Source organism: Aulostomus chinensis, chromosome 19, assembly GCF_037954235.1.
Source record: "Aulostomus chinensis isolate RoL2024-O1b breed Wild chromosome 19, RoL_Achi_v1.0, whole genome shotgun sequence".
Lineage (NCBI taxonomy): Eukaryota > Metazoa > Chordata > Actinopteri > Syngnathiformes > Aulostomidae > Aulostomus > Aulostomus chinensis.
In genome coordinates, this window is record NC_141338.1 from 809484 (window position 1) to 824464 (window position 14981).

Sequence of the window (14981 nt, forward strand, 5' to 3'; positions counted from 1 at the left end):
GGTGCCCAAGAGACCCGCTCATGGACTCACAAGACACCCCCACAAGACAGGCTGAGAGGACACGCACAGACTGTTCAGACCATCCTCACCTCCCTTCCTCCCCCTCTCCCAGCTCCTTCAACGTCCTGCTCCCGGGCAGACGGGAGGAAGCAGACTCCCCTGTGTCGCCTCAGGAGTGTCATTAAATGCATATGAACCATAAATCAAATCACCCACTCACTCTACAAATTAAAAAACGTTACAAATAAATAAAAAATGTGACTGGTATGAAGAAAACGGCTTGGATATTCAATGATGGAACTTCTCGGTGCTGAGCTAATGCTAGCTGGCTAGCTGTGCTAAAATGTCACCTGTGTGATGCCTCTCATGTTCATCACGTGAATGCAGCGATGAATTGATGCTCTTTTATCTTAGTGCTCCATGATTACATCATCGTGCTGTCATAGCAACCAAGATGAGCGCAGACGGACAGCAGCGTTGCTTTAGCAGGACAAAGAGCAGGTTTGTGGCGGTGGAAGAAGCACAGCTGCTAATGAGTGATGGTGGGTGGGAAGCATTAGCTTAGCACAATGACTGGTAGTGGGTGGGAAGCGTTAGCTTACCACAATGACTGGTAGTGGGTGGGAAGTGTTAGCTTAGCAGAATGACTGGTAGTGGGTGGGAAGTGTTAGCTTAGCACAATGACTGGTAGTGGATGGGAAGCATTAGCTTAGCACAATGACTGGTAGTGGGTGGGAAGTGTTAGCTTAGCACAATGACTGGTAGTGGGTGGGAAGTGTTAGCGTAGCTCCGTCTCTGCCTGCATTAATATCAGGAGGGTTGTGTGTTGCCTTGGTGATGAATACCAGTTTAACATGAGGAGACGTTGTAGTGGTAGAATCAGACACGTAGCCGACATAGAAGCTACAGGCTGTTTGGCTTTAGACGAGTAAAAAGAGAACCTAAAATGAGGCACGTCAACAAGCCACATTTCACTCTGATGCAGTCATTTGATGTCAGTCAAGAACTGCTGAGGAAACAACGTGAGTCATGTTGCTATAGAAACACATCAAGAGTAAACAAACCTTTGGTTTGTGCTCCCATCAACTAGAATCTTGTGTGTTGGAACCATTTTAATGTGGTTATACTCCAAATGCCATCGGACTCCAGTCAAACTGGACCAGCAGCCGCTGAACAGATGGAGGTGAGTTAGCATGGTTAGCATGGTTAGCATGGCTGCATAAGTTCCCCTGGTGGTCTAGCCCGGTTTACTGAGTGCTACTCAACATATCTGGGTCCTGGTCCAGCCCTCAGGCCTCAAGTTGTTTTCCTTTGCCCACCTGAGGCTCCTCCCCTTTCCTCCAGTGGATCCACAGCTTTTAGACCGTAAACGTTTGGGTCCAGACACGAAACATCTCCAGAACCTGTGATGTGAACCTCCAGGAAACCCAACAGAACCCAGGAGGTGGAGATGCTGTCAATGTCCAAGTGAACAAGCGATTCCTCCTCCGTCTGTCATGGGGGGTCATGCAGGAGTTGGGGGGGGGGGGGGGGGGCTATAAGAGTTCATTGGGGCTAAAAACAAGTTTCCATGAAAGGATTTAGATTTTAAAGGTCACTGACAGATAACAAAAGAGAAAACAGGGCATTTCCTTCAGCCCCCAGCAGCTGTGTTTTAATCCCATAATAATCCCTCGTCTGTCTGGGCCAGAATAAAATCCTCAACAGGAGGAAAATAGACGGGAAGGTTTCTGTGAAAGTTTCAGTTTCACCGATGATTCCCTCACCTGCTGCTTCGCCTTAGCTGAGTCTTGAACCACTCTGTTTTTGTTTGTGCGTATAAGAGTGGCTCGTTATCAGACCTCAGCAGAGTCTGGTAACGAGCCCAACGTGTGAATCAGGTTGTTGGAGCAGGGATACGTCTACAACATGAGGGCCGTGTACCTCCAGGACCAGGACTGAGAACCTCTGGTCTAGAGGTTCAATCATACCGTCAACATCAAACATTGGTATTGGTATTGATATTAGTATCAGTATTGATATTGGTATTGATATTAGTATCAGTATTGATATTGGTATTGATATTTGTATTAATATTGGTATTGGTATTAATATTGGTATTGGTATTGGTATTGGTATTAATATTGGTATTGGTATTGGTATTGGTATGAGTATTGATATTGGCATTGGTATTGGTATTGGTATGAGTATTGATATTGGTATTGATATTAGTATTAATATTGGTATTGGTATTAATATTGGTATTGGTATTGGTATTGGTATTGATATTGGTATTGGTATTGGTATTAATATTGTTATTGTTATTGGTATTGGTATTGGTATTGGTATTAATATTGGTATTGGTATTGGTATTGGTATGAGTATTGATATTGGTATTGATATTAGTATTAATATTGGTATTGGTATTGGTATTGGTATTAATATTGGTATTGGTATTGGTATTGATATTGGTATTGGTATTGGTATTGGTATTAGTATTGATATTGGTATTGATATTAGTATTAATATTGGTATTGGTATTAATATTGGTATTGGTATTGGTATTGATATTGGTATTAATATTGGTATTGGTATTAATATTGGTATTGGTATTGGTATAAGTATTGATATTGGTATTGATATTAGTATTAATATTGGTATTGGTATTAATATTGGTTTTGGTATTGGTATTAGTATTGATATTGGTATTGATATTAGTATTAATATTAGTATTGGTATTGGTATTGGTATTAGTATTGATATTGGTATTGATATTAGTATTAATATTGGTATTGGTATTGGTATTGGTATTGGTATTGGTATTAGTATTGATATTGGTATTGGTATTGGTATTGGTATTAGTATTGATATTGGTATTGATATTAGTATTAATATTGGTATTGGTATTGGTATTAGTATTGATATTAGTATTAATATTGGTATTGGTATTAATATTGGTATTGATATTGGTATTGGTATTAATATTGGTATTAGTATTGATATTGGTATTGGTATTAATATTGGTATTGGTATTGGTATTGGTATTGATATTGGTATTGGTATTAATATTGGTATTAGTATTGATATTGGTATTGGTATTAATATTGGTATTGGTATTGGTATTAGTATTGATATTGGTACTGGTATTGGTATTAGTATTGATATTGGTATTGGTATTGGAATTGATATTGGTATTGGTATTGGTATTAATATTGTTATTGGTATTGGTATTGGTATTGGTATTAATATTGGTATTGGTATTGGTATTGATATTGGTATTGGTGTTGGTATTAGTATTGATATTGGTATTGATATTAGTATTAATATTGGTATTGGTATTAATATTGGTATTGGTATTGGTATTAGTATTGATATTGGTATTGATATTAGTATTAATATTGGTATTGGTATTAATATTGGTTTTGGTATTGGTATTAGTATTGATATTGGTATTGATATTAGTATTAATATTAGTATTGGTATTGGTATTGGTATTGGTATTGGTATTGGTATAAGTATTGATATTGGTATTGATATTAGTATTAATATTGGTATTGGTATTAATATTGGTATTGGTATTGGTATTGGTATTAGTATTGATATTGGTATTGGTATTGGTATTGGTATTAGTATTAGTATTGATATTGGTATTGGTATTAATATTGGTATTAGTATTGATATTGGTATTGGTATTAATATTGGTATTGGTATTGGTATTAGTATTGATATTGGTATTGGTATTGGTATTGGTATTGGTATTAGTATTGATATTGGTATTGGTATTGGTATTGGTATTGATATTGGTATTGGTATTGGTATTGGTATTAGTATTGATATTGGTATTGGTATTGGTATTAGTATTGATATTGATATTGGTATTGGTATTGGTATTGATTGGTCTTTGGTTCAGTTCAGTTCAGTTTCAGTTTCAGTTTATTCATATTTGTCACCAAGGGATCGAGCCCAGAGGCGAAGGGGAACCCTGGTGCAGCTCTCACAAACAGTCACAGTTACGACACGTTGAGAGTCATAATGGAACCCTTCAGAATCATCGACAGCACACATACATTGGTTGTGTATGTACGCTAAACTTGAGCAGTCCGTTGACCCAATTGAGGCAAGTGAGAGGGAGGCATCGCAGCGTGGGCCGCGCTGCCAAGCCTGGGGGGGTAGGCTGCAGCCAAGGTCGGCGCTGCCACCCCAAGGGAGGTGGAGAGGGCAGAGGTGGGGCGACTGCTCTCGCCGAGTCCCAACCAGTTGTGACTGATCCATGATACTCAAGTGGAAGCTTCTACCTTTGGCCGTTTCCATCAACCTGTTCTGAGGCGGTTCTCCAAAAATGTCCATGTAGATGATTTTTATTGATTTGTTTTTTAAATGTCCACTTACTGACCACTGCTTGGTTGCGATCACGGCGACGCCGGCCATAGGCCTGCTGACGTGACGGATGCGGGAGGTTAAAGAGCGGGCGTCTCTTCAGGCCAGATCCTTTAAACAGACTCTGCTGCTGCAATAGGAGCCGCCTCCTTCTTGCTGATGACTCCAGGACCCACGATGGCGCCGGGATGTCGCTAAACCCCCCTCACTTCCTCCAGCAGGGTGATGAAGGCTGATGGTGAGGAGGAGGATGTTGAGAAGAGCTGCTTAGTTTAATTTGTGGGATGTGGAGCCTCCATTTGAAGTGGAGGGATGACGAAGCAGGGCGTGGCCATCAGAGGGAGGCGTGGCCCGAGAGGATCGTCATCAGCTCGACAAATGCACGATTTATCTTTCACTGTTCAGCTTTGGTGTAAAACAGCATCTCCAGTTTTCTGGTCCAGTGCAGCTGAAGAGTTCATACGGACAGAGATGGAATGTTTACAGGTGCTGAGTTTTTTGAGCGGGGTCTGGTGACCTGTGACTAACCAATAAACAAGAACACGTGTGTGAACGATGAGAAGTGAAAAAAATGGTGGAAATGGCTGAAAGATTTGAAAAATAATTTAAATGTGAAATAAACTGAAAGACTTTAAAATGGAGGAGAGGAAAACAGAATTTCCTATCAACTTAGAGTTAAAAAAAAGAAAAAAGCTGAAGATTTCAAAAATATGAAAGGACATCTGACAAAGAAACAGCAACATTGATATTGAAGAGCCGTGTTTATGAAAGCTGGTTGTGTTCACATCATAATACAGCAATCAGAAGCTGATGAATCACCTGAGAAAACCAAGACATGTTCACTCTAAATACGCCACCACTTTGAGAATTCGATGTCCACGATAAATTGACGCGCTGCCATGAGCGAGTTAGCAGCTAATCAGCTGAGCTAACGCAGGCCTTCACTTGGTCTCAGCATCGTTTCATTGATAACCAGTCATTTTTTTCCTTCTGTAGCAAACAACTGCATCTCACTTGTGTGTGGATTTGCTGAATTTGTGTGTCTGTTAGAGGCCGTCCTGCATGCATGCGGGGGCGTCCACCGAGGACAGGAGGGGACATTGGGACACCTTTGCAGTGACAGATGTTTGAGGCCTTCAGAATAACCCAGCAGCTGTGAGATGCTGCCCATCTACGCCGCTGCTGGCTAACAGACACATGACATTGAGTGTGAAAGCTCTCACTTGTGTGTCTGGTGCTAGAGACATTTATGTCCCCTTATTGGCTGCAGAGGGGTTCCTCCTGCTGTGTTAGCGGCGGCGGCGGCGAGCCCAGTCAGCTGCTGCTCCTGAGACCAGGTTGACCTCCTTGCCGTTCTACGTCTTTCTGATGTGAGCAGGGTTATTCAGGTGTGTGCTCCGTCAGCTTCAAGCTAAACATACGTGGCTGGCTCTTTCTGCATTCTGGAGGCACTCACAAGTGCTGCAGGTGGGAAAACTTCCTCATAAGCTCCAGACAGAGATGTTCAAACATTGAGAAGAACTCTTCTTCAGAACAGACAGGTCCCTATGGGATGTAATGGGGGGGTCCAGAAGATCCTCAGGCCCCCCATCTAGAACCAGATTCCATCCCTGAAGCCTCCAGCGAGTCTCGTGAAGTCGCAGCCACTAAACATCGTTGCCAACATGATCCAGGTGGACCAGCAACCGCAGCATTCATCTAATTAAAAACATCTTTTATTAGTTCCTTCAGTGCAGCTGCAACATGTCTTTGATGACTCACTAAGTTTATTTTCATTTTGTTGAGTCCCACCGGACCTCCACCAATGATCCGCTCTCATTATAGAGCAGCAGAGACGTGACTGGTCTCCCTGCAGAGTCCTCGTCTGAGGAGCCTTACAGGGACACCATCAGATAACAAGTCAAGAGGCGTAAAAGCTGCGTACAGACACCATCATCGTTCTGATCAAGAGTCAGAGAAGGACTTGATGGAGAGGTGGAATCACGAGGTGTGACTGGGCTGGACTTGAACTCCCCCACCCACCCACTCACCACACACACACACACACACACACACACACACACACACACACACACACACACACACACACTCAGCTGGGTTCTGGATGACAGTTTATTATTATCACATTGTCAGTCACAGGAAACCGCATCAGAAGCGTTTGCTATCCAGGGATCATTGTCACATGTGCCTCTTGTCCAGCGCTAACGCAGGAAGTCCCAGCGAAGGCCTGGTTGAAAAATCAGAGCGCTGATCCTGTTCCTCTTTGATATGACTGAGCTGCAACAGCAGGAGTAGATTATTTTCCATGCAGCTCTTCAGCACCGACACCGCTTCTATAATGAGATTAAGTCCTCGTCCGTGGCTCACAGAGGCAGATATGATGCGATGGAGGAATAAAAAGTCACAAACACACAGTTTGGCAACTGTACCAGGACGTTAAATAGCTGAGATCGTTGCTGTGAGCAAGCGATGAAGTAGGACACAAACGCTGGGTTGCTCAAAGTGGGGACTGCAGGACCCTGAGGAATCGTGTCTTCTGATTTCTGGAGCTCCTCCTTGCCTGTTGTCGGACCTGCAGTGTTCTGTCTGGAGGGGGACGGTAGCGCCGTCTACCGGCTGACAGTGATTACGGGGACAACTGCCTGGTCGCTGGCAGAGATTAAAAGTTTGGGAACCACGTCTCTACTGCTAATGCTTCTCTGGTCTGCTGCTCACAACCTCCTTTTGTTTAATTTGAATTCTGTTTCTCCAACCACCTTTAAGAGGAGAAACCAGCAACAGAATAAATCAATCAAAGACAAATTAATCCACCCAGTTACAGAACAACAACCTTTCTTTTGTTCCACGGAGATCAAAGATGACGATCCAAGACCTGAATTTGATCACTGAGATTTATGAACCAATCAAGATTTCTCTTAGATCTCTCGTCGTCTCTGGGGCCGATGACTTCAAAAGCATACAGATCAGTGCAGCGGGAGGAACAAAGAGCATTTCCAGAGCTGCGGTGAGGATCAGCCTGGGTCAGGAGGGGGCTGCGCCCAAGCCCCGGCGCTGCTGGCGCTCCAGGACAGATTCTTAATGGAGGGTCGCATAAAAAGGGATTCAATTAGCCTGCATAGCCTAGCCTGGTAGTGGAAGGTAGTTGGTAGTGGAAGCTAGATGGTCGTGAATGCTAGTTGGTTATGGAAGCCAGTGGGTAGTGGAAGCCAGCTGGTAGAGGATGCTAGCTGGTAGTTAAAGCTAGTTGGTTATGGAAGCTAGTTGGTGTAAAAGTTATTGGTTATGGAAGTTATGGAAGCTAGTTGGTAGTGGAAGGTAGTTAGTGATGGAAGCTAGTTGGTAATGGAAGGTAGTTGGTTATGGAAGGTAGTTGGTTATGGAAGGTAGTTGGTTATGGAAGCTAGTTGGTTATGGAAGCTAGTTGGTATTGGAAGGGAATTGATAGTGGAAGTTAGTTGGTTATGGAGGCTAGTTGGTAGTGGAAAGTAGTTGGTTATGGAAGCTAGCTGGTAGTGGGAACTAGTTGGTTAAGGAAGCTAGTTGGTAGTGGAAACTAGTTGGTTATGGAAGCTAGTTAGTTATGGAAGCTAGCTGGTAGTTACAGGTAGTTGGATATGGAAGTAAGTTGGTAGTAAAAGTTATTGGTTATGGAAGTTATGGAAGCTAGTTGGTAGTGGAAGGTAGTTGGTTATGGAAGCTAGTTGGTAGTGAGAACTAGTTGGTTATGGAAGCTAGTTGGTAGTGGAAGCTAGCTGGTAGTGGGAACTAGTTGGTTATGGAAGCTAGTTAGTTATGGAAGCTAGCTGGTAGATAAAGGTAGTTGGTTATGGAAGTTAGTTGGTAGTAAAATTTATTGGTTATGGAAGTTATGGAAGCTAGTTGGTAGTGGAAGGTAGTTGGTTATTGGAGCTAGTTGGTAGTGGAAACTAGTTGGTTATGGAAGGTAGTTGGTAGTGGAAGGTAGTTGGTTATGGTAGCTAGTTGGTAGTGGAAACTAGTTGGTTATGGAAGCTAGTTGGTAGTGGGAACTAGTTGGTTATGGAAGCTAGTTGGTTATGGAAGCTAGTTGGTTATGGAAGCTAGTTGCCTAGTGTATCCAAAGCTTGAAATGACCATGTTGGTGCCTATCACACATTTGCAATTAATAGCATTAAAAGCATCAGTCTAATTAATAGCACTGATAGCATTAAAAACATTGACAGCAGTGTTTAACAGTAAAATGCTTGCTGCGTGTGGAAGCAGAATGGAGACGTGAAAGCGCTGGCAACCTCTAGCTGAATCATGTGACCTCATTATTTCACCAATGGAAACTGTCCTCTCCATGGAGGAGAATGTTCCCCCGTCTTGGTGTGGCATCCCCCGTCTGGTAATCCATCAGCGGCCTCCCGTTAGTCTCCTCCCTCCTCCCTTGTCTCCGTCACTCAACACTCCAGCGCCCGCATTTTCAAACTCATTATCACAGCAAATTGTTCTGAAGCGCCATGGCGAGCAAATCATCAGGAATCATTCCCTACTGGTGAGCTTGATCTCACCAGTGAGGAGGACTACATCCTTCATGGTGCATGAGAGGGACCACTCATCAGGAGAGAGGAAACGAGGAAAAGAGGCAGGGAGAGGAGACAAGGAAAGGAGACAGGGAGGGGTTCTGGGAGCTGGGGAAGGAGACAGGACAGTGACAGTTGTCTCTGACGTCTCTGACGTCACAGCTCGTCACTGATCAATAAGTGGCGTCTCGCGTTTCCTCCCGAACTGAGCGGGTTTGCGGGTTCGGTAGGACTCGGGTCCAGGAGAGACTCGGGACCGGGACCGTGTTGCTGTGAGCACCTGGACGAGACCGAGACAAGAGACAAGTTTCTGGTTCTGGAGATGATCTCATGGCGCGGCAGCCTGCCGACGCGGAACCGCACGGACCCCCCCGGCGCTGTGCTGCGTTATATAGGCTACACACACACACACACACACACACACAAACACACACACGCACGCACGCACGCACACGCACACACGCACGCACACTCCAGCGGAGCAGCAGACCGCAGAAGCAGCGTCTCCAGGCGCAGACACGACGCCGGCGGCGCGGGCAGGTGAGTGCAGCCGAGCCGCCGCGCTGGCTTTGATCCCTGTCGGTTCCGGTTCTGTTTGGAGGGTCTGAGTGTCCGCGTGTTGAGCCAGATGTTGCAGCGGCGGAACCGAGCACGTGCACTGGCAGGAGGCTGAGCACTTCGGCAGGGATGCGAGGCGTCGGTTTGAGTGCTCGATCCCTGGGTTCAAGAGGATCCCTCGGTTCTGGGCGGTACTGGTCCTGGAGTTTTCTGGGGCTCCTGGAGGGACATCGAGGATTCCGGGGTTCCGGGGAGGGTCCTGGGTGGTTCTGGAGGGTTTGCGCGCGTGTTTCAAATGCCGTATTTTCTTCTTGTTGGAAGATAAAAGTGGTCTTCTGGGTAAAATGAGAACTTCAGTTGAACAAAAATCCTGATTTGAACAAAAAAGTAATGGAAGAAAAGAAGACGATTGAGAACTTCAGGCTCAACTGGTCCTGATTCTTCCAGGGTCCAGACCAAGTGGACCGGTGGGTAACCTCAGAACCAGGGTTCTAGTTCTGTGGTACAAAAACTTTATCATAATTCCAACTGCAGACGATTTGATTCTCAATATCTCTGAAAAATTTCCAGACATTTCAGTTGTGATTTGAATTTTTAAATTGCAAGTTCAGACATTTTATTGATATTTTCATGACTCTTTCCAAGAATGATTGATTTGTAAAGAAAACCGACATTTGTCACAGTTGCAGATGCACGACATCGGATCGGTTTATGGGACTCATATTCATGTTCATATTTAAAAGCTTGACTACACTTCCCAAAAACTGGAAAAGCCAATGAATCCAACTCAACGTTGTTTCATCGTCGCTGATGATGACAGGAGAACAAATCAGTCTGACGATTCTGATGTCTCGGGATCAATAACTTCAGTTGTTGATCAAGTTATCGTCAATAAATCGGATCATCAGTGTGTGGAGAAACGTTGCAGATATTTGGGCTCATTCGGACGTTTGAGCTTCTGTTGCTAGGATGAAAACATGATGTTGCGTCTGTGAATAAAATTCAAAATGAAAAATGATTTAAACGTAGCGACCCGGTGGAGCAGTGGTCCTCACGGTGGCCCCCAGCAAGAAGGTTGTGGGTGGAGCAGTGGTCCTCCCTGTGGCCCCCAGCAAGAAGGTTGTGGGTGGAGCAGTGGTCCTCCCTGTGGCCCCCAGCAAGAAGGTTGTGGGTGGAGCAGTGGTCCTCCCTGTGGCCCCCAGCAAGAAGGTTGTGGGTGGAGCAGTGGTCCTCCCTGTGGCCCCCAGCAAGAAGGTTGTGGGTGGAGCCCCGGCTGCAGCACGGGGTCTTTCTGGGTGAGTCTCCATGTTCTCCCTGTTCCTGCTGGGTTCTCTCTGGTACTCCAGCTTCCTCCACAGTCCAAAGACATCAAGAGGGACCAGGTTAATCCAGACTCTAAATTGACCGTAGGCGTGGCTGGGAGAGCCAATGGTTGTCTGTCTCTATGTGTTGGCCCTGCCATGGACTGGTGACCTGTCCAGGGGGAAGGCTGCTGGGATAGGCTCCACCCCCACCACCCTCAACAGGAGGAGAGGGGGAACATGGAGGGATGGAGGGATGGATGGTGGATGATGGATGGGTGGATTTAATCGTAAAAAGTAGATCAGTGATAAAAGGCTTGTTGCCATGACGACAAGAACAGCCCCCCCACACACACACATGCATTCCTGTGCTGCCACCTGCTGGCTGACATTGCACTCAGAGAGAGAAATGATTGAATTAGCACAACTGCTACATTTTGAGAAAAGGAGGGAAAAGAAGGGGGAGGGCTGAGCCGCGACTCAGAGTCAAGAACCAAACAGAACCTTCATCTCCTGCTCCCAGAATCACAACTCATCATTTATCGACTGAAGAGTGGTTCGACCAGCTCAATCAACTCCTGAAAATGTCTGCGTCTGTTTACCTGTTGGTAACTCATCACACATTACAAAATCAAAAATAAATTCAAACTAAATTAATAATAAAAATGAATTTAAATAAAAATTTAACTTTCACTGATCAAAGATGTCACCACGGAGATGGCATCAGCTAAAGCAGCAAATGGGGGAAAAAAACGCAGTTCAGAGCTCGCGAGGGATGAAGTGGGATTGTTGAAAACTGAAAGGAAGCGAAGCAGCTGAGCTGGACATCGATTTGGTTTCACTGGCATCAGACAGGAGCAGCTTGCTGTCAGGAGCGAGCGGCGTGACTCACTGGCCGGCTGGGCTCCACTGCTGAATTTTGGACTGTTGATTTGGGCAAAGACGCAGGAACGATGTCTACAGCTTGTTAATAGTTTCAAGGTTCATGTAGAAGGTCTGGTTCCCTCCAGGTGAGGGACCTGAAATCAGGTGTGTGGTTCCAGCATCAGGAGATATAAGCAGGTTCAGTTCTACATCAGATCCACCAGTAACACCAGACTGGTGGATGGTGGAGGTTCAGTTCTACATCAGATCCACCAGTAAACACCAGACCGGTGGATGGTGGAGGTTCAGTTCTACATCAGATCCACCAGTAAACACCAGACCGGTGGATGGTGGAGGTTCAGTTCTACATCAGATCCACCAGTAAACACCAGACCGGTGGATGGTGGAGGTTCAGTTCTACATCAGATCCACCAGTAAACACCAGACCGGTGGATGTTGGAGGTTCAGTTCTACATCAGATCCACCAGTAAACACCAGACCGGTGGATGGTGGAGGTTCAGTTCTACATCAGATCCACCAGTAACACCAGACTGGTGGATGGTGGAGGTACAGTTCTACATCAGATCCACCAGTAACACCAGACTGGTGGATGGTGGAGGTTCAGTTCTACATCAGATCCACCAGTAAACACCAGACTGGTGGATGGTGGAGGTACAGTTCTACATCAGATCCACCAGTAACACCAGACTGGTGGATGGTGGAGGTTCAGTTCTACATCAGATCCACCAGTAACACCAGACTGGTGGATGGTGGAGGTTCAGTTCTACATCAGATCCACCAGTAACACCAGACCGGTGGATGTTGGAGGTTCAGGTCTACATCAGATCCACCAGTAAACACCAGACCGGTGGATGGTGGAGGTTCAGTTCTACATCAGATCCACCAGTAACACCAGACCGGTGGATGTTGGAGGTTCAGGTCTACATCAGATCCACCAGTAAACACCAGACCGGTGGATGTTGGAGGTTCAGGTCTACATCAGATCCACCAGTAAACACCAGACCGGTGGATGGTGGAGGTTCAGTTCTACATCAGATCCACCAGTAAACACCAGACCGGTGGATGGTGGAGGTTCAGTTCTACATCAGATCCACCAGTAAATACCAGACCGGTGGATGGTGGAGGTTCAGTTCTACATCAGATCCACCAGTAAACACCAGACCGGTGGATGGTGGAGGTTCAGTTCTACATCAGATCCACCAGTAACACCAGACCGGTGGATGGTGGAGTCTTAAAAACCTGGGTTGCTAACAAGAGTCTAGAGGAGCCTGCAGAGGTCCTGGAGGTCATTAAAGGTCATCAGGGGAAACACAAGAAGCCTGAAGCTCAGTGGTGGTGACCTTGAAGTCATGTGACCCTGGTGTAGCTCCTTCATAGGGTAATGTTAGCTTAGCACTGCTACCGTAGCATCCAGGCTTCCAGCATCATCAGAGGGTTCATTAGTGAAGATGATCTACAAAGTACAAACAACAAAATATCTATTCGTTGTCATGACCACTCCTGGTTGGACTACAAACACACCTCCTTCCTGTCCTCCTCCTGGGGGGTTTGTTTTGGTCGGTGACCATGAGTGTGTGATGGTTACTGACCAGAATAGCCTGGGTTGGCGTCAGGACCGTCCCATTGTAATGTGGACTGACAAGTGGAGTGTTTGCATTCAATGGAGCCCGACGGGAAGGACGAGACTGAAACGCTGCAGTTGTGCGACAGGCGACAGTTCATGTTTGTACCAGCGAGCTCCTGTAGATCAAAGTCTTTCTCGATGCGAATTATCCATGAAATCAATGACAGAGAAACGTGAGGTCAGAACTGTGACCTTCAGGCTGTAACTGACTTGTGAAAAACCCAAACAATTGAAGACCAGTAAGGAGGACAAACTCTCCGTTTGGCGGGCTGAGAGGCGCTTCTGAAGACGTAATGAAGGAGCTGGAGAGTCGCGTCTGTCAGCTGACGTTAACGTCTGCGTCTTCACTGCCTCTCGGTGTCTGTGGGGTCGTAATTGCAGCCCGTCTGCTCCAGATTGGCCTGTCAGCCTCACAAATGAAACCCGAACCGACTGGTGGGAAACCACACGGACAAGAGCAGCACGCAGAGTCACTTTGGTGAAACGCAGACCAGCAGGCCGCGATCATGTGACCAGGAGAGTGCATATTGGGTGCCTGTTGAGAGGTTGTTGACAAAGATCTTGTTTGATCTCCATCAGACTTTCTTGGATTGTGTGAGATGGAAAAAAAGGCGAGAGATGAATCAGTGCTGCATTCTGTTTGCTGAGGAAGTTGGGTTCTCCAGTCAGGTTCCGTCGCGTTCTTGAGGTTCTTCCATCAGGTAAACTTGACCATTAACTCTTTACCCACCAGTGTTGATAAACAAGACCCAAAAATATTTGGTGCTGTGATTATGAATAAACTACTACTGACAAAAACTATTATATTACAATATCCAATTTTTGGATTTTATTTCAGTCCGTTCCCATTTATTTCAGGGTCATGTGCTAAAACCCTAGAACAGAAAAACGATAATTCCAAAAAACACAAATGGACCGTGAATTGACTGTGGTTGTTTTGACCAAAGATGGAGAAAAAAAAAACAGGTCCTGCTACTCAGTTTCATTGTTCGGGTTTTGATCTGAGAACAAATTTTACTTCAGTGACCTGATCAAAAGTGACAGATTCAACCAAGGCGGAAGTGAGAGAACCTCAAGAGCTTCAATGTGACAAGCAGACAAATGGAGACTTTCCTTCTTTGGTGCGGTTCCTCCTTGAACTTGTCTGCCCACTTTTGCAGAGCTCCTCTCTCTCTCTCCCAGCTCTGTCTTCATTGTATGAAATGAACCTCACCAGGAGGCCCAGCCCTCGGCCATCTTTGTCCTGGTTCTGTGGCTGACTGGGCTGCGGCCATCTTTGTCCTGGTTCTTTGGCTGACTGGGCTGCAGCCATCTTTGTCCTGGTTCTGTGGCTGACTGGGCTGCGGCCATCTTTGTCCTGGTTCTTTGGCTGACTGGGCTGCGGCCATCTTTGTCCTGGTTCTTTGGCTGACTGGGCTGCGGCCATCTTTGTCCTGGTTCTTTGGCTGACTGGGCTGCGGCCATCTTTGTCCTGGTTCTGTGGCTGACGGGGCTGCAGCCATCTTTGTCCTGGTTCTTTGGCTGACTGGGCTGCGGCCATCTTTGTCCTGGTTCTTTGGCTGACTGGGCTGCGGCCATCTTTGTCCTGGTTCTTTGGCTGACTGGGCTGCGGCCATCTTTGTCCTGGTTCTGTGGCTGACTGGGCTGCGGCCATCTTTGTCCTGGTTCTTTGGCTGACTGGGCTGCGGCCATCTTTGTCCTGGTTCTTTGGCT